This window comes from Hipposideros armiger, unplaced genomic scaffold (assembly GCF_001890085.2).
Source record: "Hipposideros armiger isolate ML-2016 unplaced genomic scaffold, ASM189008v1 scaffold_682, whole genome shotgun sequence".
NCBI lineage: Eukaryota > Metazoa > Chordata > Mammalia > Chiroptera > Hipposideridae > Hipposideros > Hipposideros armiger.
Window position 1 is genome coordinate 878,452 of NW_017732032.1, and position 7,316 is coordinate 885,767.

The window sequence follows — 7,316 nt, forward strand, 5'->3', positions numbered from 1 at the left end:
GGGGGATCTGAGCTTGCATGCCAACTACCCAGGGGAGTTGCATACCACTTCTGAGAACATCAGCTGCCCATTGCGGAGAGCAGTAGGACAGTCTGTGAGAAACTAAGGTCCTGTGCAGCCTCCCTATTTCGAATGAGGAAGAGCCACTGGTTTCATCAAGGACATTAATCTAGAGAGCTATTGGGGTTATCCAATTAGCTCAGTTGGTTAGACCGTAGTGCTGATAACACCAAGGTTGCCGGTTTGATCCCCGCATGGGCCATGTGAGCTGCGCCCTCCTTAAAAGATTCAACTATGCCATTGTAGCATGAAAGCAGTGTGTAACCAATGACCATGGCTGTTCCCCAATAAAACTAAAAAAAAAATAAAGAAAAAAAAACCAAGGGGGTTATGATAATGGCTTGGTTATTTGCCTCTGATCAATGCAAAATATGTTGCTGCCACCTTATGGGGGTAGGGAAGAGGATGGATGGAAGTCAGGGGGCTCCCCTGGGTAAAGTTAATGGGAGACTACTGGACGCCTAAACAGGCAGGACAGATAAGAGCAAAGACTCTCAGGGATTACAGTTTGGGACAGCTCACACAGCAAGGCAGGAGGGATTAAGATTGTATGATGCAGGAGGAAAACCTCACGACTAGTTGTGAAAACAAAGACTATTGCAGATCCTCAGATTTCCTTCCTTGCCAAATATGTATATTTCTGTATTTTAAAGAATTTCTCATATCTTTGACTGACTCCTTTCTCAATAGAGATGAAGATGGAGACACTTGCTGTTTAGATTGTAGGTTACAGAATTGTGATGGAATTCAAAGAGGAACACATCTGATCCAAAGATCTTTATCTTGCAGCTGGATACAGAAATGGAGAGGACTTTGGTGTGTCTCTCTTTGGGAAGTGTGAGTACATTTTATGTTGTAAAGGAAAAAAAATCACATTATTTTAGATAATAGAATTTTGGAAAGTGTATGTAGGGGAAGATGGGTTATGTGAATAATGAGCGACCAAAGGGAGGGACTGTTTTGTGAGGGAAGGGGTACCACCCAACAGGCACTCATTCTTCCTAACAGCAAGCATGATTACTTCTGGGCAATTCCCTGGGTGCGTACAATCTTAGTGGAATGATAAATTGAGGGTCTGGCAGAACTCTTGCTGCAGAAACTACAGAGGCCCCTGAAGGCTCTATCTGCCAGATTCTTCCTCTAATCTTTGCAATAGAGCCAAAGTGTCAGCATGTTGCCTGAAGTATGTGAGGGTGAGTCAGTCTTCTGGAACTTTTAATCTTTTAATCCTAAAGGGAGTGAAGCAAATTAATTCATTCATTCCAGTGGCCGTGCTGGGAAAGATCGTCAAGCTACTCCACTTATAGGGACTCTCTGTAGCTCTTTGGCTCTGGTTTGTTCCGTTGGATAACTATACTTCAATTTATTTATCCATTTTCTATCAACATCTGGGGCTGTCTCAAATACTGCTGCTAGGAACATTCTTGCACTTCTTTTTGGGGTCACATGTTCAGTTGTAATGGGGATGAAACACGCATCTTTGACTTAGGAGAGTCTGATGTTAAATGGTATTGTTGTCTACTTCCAGGACCATGCAGGGGCCTTAGAATACTCCATTAATACCCCTCCTGACCTACATGCCATGGTAGTTGTGTATATTAAGCCTCTAAAAACATGATTATCGTAGTGTACAGTCAGTGTTACTTTAGAACTGCCTACACATTTACTCTCCTTGCTCTTCATTCCTTCCTGCAAATCCAAACTTCCATCTGGGATTATTTTCCTTCTGCCTGAAGGACACCCTTTAGTATTTCCTTTAAGGAAATTCTGCTGGTGATGAATTCCATCAGTCTCGGGTCTGAAAATATTTTTCTTTCACCTTCATTTTTGAAGGATATTTTCATTAAATATATAATTTGGGATAGGCAGTTTTTATTTCATTTTCTTCTAACTTGTTCTGTTGAAAATTTAATTTTTTTTCAATTTTTGTATCAGTATGGACTCATGCATATTTATTTTATAAATATAATTTTAGGTTAGAGTTCAACGCTACATTATTTATTTTGTTTTTCTTGCCCAAATTATTCCAGTTTTGGCCATCAAGCTCTTTCTGGTTGCCTCCAGTGTTCCTTTGAGATACTCCCATGATTTTGGTTTTTTTTTTAGCATTTCCTTACTTTCTGGCACTTCAAGATGCCCCAATTCTAGAAACATTCATTTCTCCAAGGAGCCCTGATTTCTTTTATTGGAGAATGGTATTGGAAACCAAGAAGGGTCACATTTTACACTTTTTTTCTGCTTGTAGATATTTTCAATCATGTATTTTATTTTTTTAAATTAAGCATTTTTTCCTCCAATTAATCTCTGTCTGAAGTTTTGGTAAGTCTGATTCTGCAGTCTGTTGTTTCAACTGGTTCACCTCATGGTGACTTGTTCTCCTATATGTTTGGTTATTTTTTTACTTTATACTGATTACTGTACTTGAACATTTATTTTGGAGATTCACTGAAGCCTAGGATGAAGCTGCTTTTCTCCAAAAAAGTTTTGCATTTGCTCTTTCTTCTTGAGGCAGTCCCAATCTGGAACCACTTTAAATCAGGTACACAGCTCTAATTACCCAGAACTACTCAGGCGATGTGAACCTGAGCTGCAAGTTCATGGTCACAACTTCACAGGGAAGGATTTTTCCTTTCCTTTTTTTTTCTTGCTCTAAATATCGCCAACCCAGTGGGGTTCCAGCTTAACATGGGAAAGGGCTCAGATTACAGACATACCTCATTTTATTGTGCTTTGGTTTATTGCGCTCCACAGATGTGTTTTGTACAAGTCGAAGGCAAGACCGTCCACCATCAAAAAGATTACAGCTCGCTTTACTGCGATTTTCACTGTATTGCGGTGGTCTGGAACCGAACCTGCATTTTCTCCAAGGTCTGCCTGTACTTTCTCTACCTTGGGCAGGCCCTGGCCTTGTTCTATGTCCAGATTTCCCCATGAAGCCACTAAAATCGAAGCACAAGTGTTATTTATTAGCAAATCCCTTGGGATAAAAGTGATTCTGGGCTTTGAAACTCCTTCCATAGGCTCCTGCTTTCTCTTGGCCTGGTATTTCCTTGCTTTTTCATTAGCTTTTTTTTTTTTTTTAGCTGAGCCATCCTGCCACCTGTTGGCAGCTCACGGCTGCTCAGCTCGGGCTGACTTGAACCGCTGTTGCTCAGAGCTCAAACTCTTGAGCGAGCTCTTAACCAACTGAGCCACTCAGCCGGCCCTTATTAGCTTTTTAATGCTCTTAAGATTTAAAAAAATTTATCCATATTTGTAGTTTTCAGTGAGGTGATTGGTAGAAATAATACAGCTCATTTTCTGGAAATAGCTTTTTCAATATAGGGACTCTGTCTTGCTTCAGTTCTGGAAAATTCTCAGACATTATCTCCTTAAATACTGCTACTTCCTGATTCTTTCTAGTTTCACTCTCTGGAACTTTCATTAAATATGTTTTGGTGCCTCTCAATCTATCTCCCTAGCTCCTAAGTACTTTTTCATATTTTAAATCTTTTTGTGACCATGCTGCCTCTGAGGGATTTCAGAAGCTCTGTTTCCTAAATCACCAATTCCTTTTTTTGTGCCCATGCTCTTGTTTATCTCACTATGTTGGGCATTTGTCAGTTTGTTCTCAGATTCATTCCCTGCTCTACTCTGCCCTGTTCCATATTGCAAGGAACTATGCATCCCATAATCCCTTCTGGGTTGGTTTGGCCAAAGGGAGGTATTGGCGGATGAATTTGAAGGAGAGAGAGGGGAGAAACTAGGGTATTTCTCTCTCTGTGTCTCAGCTTTGGGCAATGTCTCTGGAAGTAACTGTGCCTCCATCTCCTGCCAGATCGCTGTACCTTCCACAGCCGCAGCTCCTGCTGGAGCTCCAGTTTCCATCAGATGGCTCTAAATGCTGGGTCCTGATAACACAACCTCCTCTAGTGTCCCTTCAGCCATAGGGGTGGTAGCAGCTTCCTGCTGTTTTTAATCTCTGGGATGCCTCACCATCCAGTCTTGCCTTCTCAGTTCCTCTATCACCTGTGTAATAAATTCCTTACATGAAGTTCCTCTGCTGAAAACAATCTAGAGAGATTTTTCTTTTCCTAATGGGACCTTAAGCTAATACACCATCTAAAAATTGTTTCAGTTTTTTTTTAATTTCCAAGATTTTCGTCTGTTCTTGATTCATTGCCACCTGCTTTTATTCATTGATTTTAAATACATTTATTTTACAATTCTTTCCAGATTGTTCTATTATTTCTACTTTATTTTATGTGACTCCTCTTATGTGTTGGCTTTTCTTTGTAGTGTCAGGTGTCATTGTGGCCTTTGCATTTGTTTTTTGAATGCTTATCTTAATGGAGGCTTTTCCCCCCTCTCCCACTCATTGTTCCCACTCATTGTGGGCTTTAGGATTGCTTCATGAGGGCAAAATGACTCAGGGCTTTTGCCCTGCGGGCATATCACAGTTCCAGACCAGGAGCCCACACTAAATGCATACCTGGTAGCTTCTTGTGCAAATCTCTCTGCTTTCTTGCTGTATTGCAGGCAAGCAGTTTGTTTCTAGCTTCACTCCCAAGCGGATAGGTAACGCTTGTTCAGCCTTCAAATATAGCTGGGGGAGCATGAGCTCAGAGCATCCATTTCCCCACTGGGAATGGGTGTGTGGTTGTTGTCGGAGAGTGGGCGCTTCTTGGCACAAAGTCCAGGTCCTTGGCAACTCGAGCAAAGAATTGAACGAGATGCCGGAGTAAAGTACTGAAAAAGTAGTTTATTCGAAGAGATAGTACATTTAAAAGAAGTAGAAGTAGGCCTGAGCAATAGAGAATGGCTCAAGGGCCCATTATTAGAAATTACATTCCAAAGAGTTTGGAGTGGGCCATGCGCAAAGGCGAGACTCAAAAGACTCAAAAAGGAAGAAGGGGTCAAAAGAGTAGGGCGCTCAAAAAGGGAAAAAAAGGGCAGACTTTCCAGGACTTGGGGGTTTTATCCCTTCTCTAGAATGGGCTGTTCCCCATTGGGCGTGGGACCACTTGATTGGCATCTGTGATTGACAAGAGGTACTGCGTAGGTGCGAGTGCCTGGTCTGATCTAGTTGGGTATTTTGCGCCCATTTGTTTCAGGGGTAGATAGTTACAACGAAAAGAAATTTTGGGTTGAGAGGGGAGGTCACCAGGCGGTCACATCCTGTGGGACATGCAGGAATGCAGAGACTCGATGCCTGCCTCTAACTGCCTGCCTAGTTTTCCCTGTGAGAGACGTGATCTCCATAAAATCTCTATGGGAAGCTGAGGGACAGGAGGTCTCTTCTTCTGTATCTGCTTCCTGCTGGGCAGGGGTGTAGAGCTGTCCCTGCCTAGTGGGGGATTCACGGAACTCTCACCCTAGCTGATCTCAAATGAGAGGAAGGGGTCTCGAGCTCCACCTGGAAGACCGTGTTGGCTTCTTTGGTTGTGACTGGCAATCTTGTTGGGGCATCCTCTGTATCCCCAAGGTCCCTGAATGAGAAAAAATAGATTTTAATTAATAAATCTGTTAGCTCTCATGAAGCCTATGGCCATTCAGCCTGTTACTCAAGTGGCATCAGTTGTCTGGGCCCAGAATGGGTTTGGCATTTAGCTTACTGGCCTGGGGGATATGAGGAAGTCACAGGCTTTCAAGTAGTTATCTGAAGCAGGGGCAGGAGACTTCGGTTGTTTAGGAGTCAGAAACTGATTTACAAAGCAATCGAGAAGCAGGGGGATCGGAGAATTCTAGAATTCAGTCTAGGAGCAATCTTTAGCCTAGGACTCACAGACTGCTGAGAAGAGTCATCAAAGCCAGGGGCTAAGAAACTAAGAGAATAAGGAGGAGACTTAACATTTCTATAGGAAAGAAAACTTAAGTCTTTGGGGGGCGGCACTCTCTTGGCCGGTAACATGGTGGTTCCTTATTCCTTGGTTGGGGTTGAAATGCCAGACTTGTAGTACAAAGGTACAAACTCCCAATTACAATACAAGATAAATAAGTACTGGGGATGGAATGTACAACATGAGGACTATAGTTATTAGTGCCATATGGTATATTTGAAAATTGCTGAGAGAGTAGATCCTGAATGTTTTCATCACAAGGAAAGAACATATTTTTTTCTTTTTTTGGGTGGGGGTGGGTATCTATATGAGATATTGGATATTAAGTAAACTTACTGTGGCAATCATTTCCTACTATACGTAAGTCAAGCCATGATGCTGTACACCTTAAATTTATACAGTGCTGTATGTCAATTATACCTGAATAAAATGGAAAAAAATTAAAATGAAAACAAAACAAAAAAGAAATTCCAGACTCCACTGTCTGGGTCAGGTCCTTTCTGGTCTCTATAAGCCCACGTGTTAAGCTACCATTTAGTGCTATGGGTTTCCACTTCTTTTCCGGTCCATGATTTTAAAAATTACGTCCCTGAATATTTTCTGAAACACTGTGTCTATCATTTTTACATTTTGGAAACAGAGTGAGAGCAATATAGCATATATTCACCCTGAGTCAGCACGGTTCTTAACCACCATACAGGCTAAAGTCTCGCTGCTCCAAGTGATCTGTGGAGTATGTTTCAAATGTAGAATCTCAGGCCCACCTGAGAACTGCCAAATCCAAAACTGCTCTTTAACAAAATCCCCAGATGATTTGTATACACATTAAAGGTTGAGGAGCACTTCTGTATAGTTTCTGTATAACTAATCTGGGCAAAATGAGACCCTTAGAAGCTTTTGTTTCTGTAAACTCCACCCCTTCCACCCCTTTCCTACCACTTCCATGTTAATGTAGCTTGAATTTTAGTCACAGTTTGGTGTTAAACACCATAATTTTTATAAGCAACAATAACTTAGATTTATCACATATTTTGTGGATTTCTTTGCTTCTTGCATCCCATTACTTCTTTTAGTTTCATCTTTCTCCTTGTTGAAGTTCTCTTGGAGCATCTGGTATGTTAACATTTTTGAGTCCTTGAAAGTGTCTTTATTTTGCCCTCATTCTTTGACAATATAAATGGATACAGAATTCAAAGTTAAAAGATATTTTCCCTCAGCACTTTGCAGATATTACTCTATTATCTTCTTGCATCCACAGAAAAACAAAAAGAAAAACAAAAAAGAAACCTTTTTATTATGAGAAAATTTAATCTCACAGAAAAGTAGAGAGAATAATATAATGAAGCCCTGTGTATCTATCTATCACTTCACTTCAGCAGTTATCAACATTTTTGTATCCAATTTGCTGACCAAAAGTCTCACATCAGTTCCGCTCTC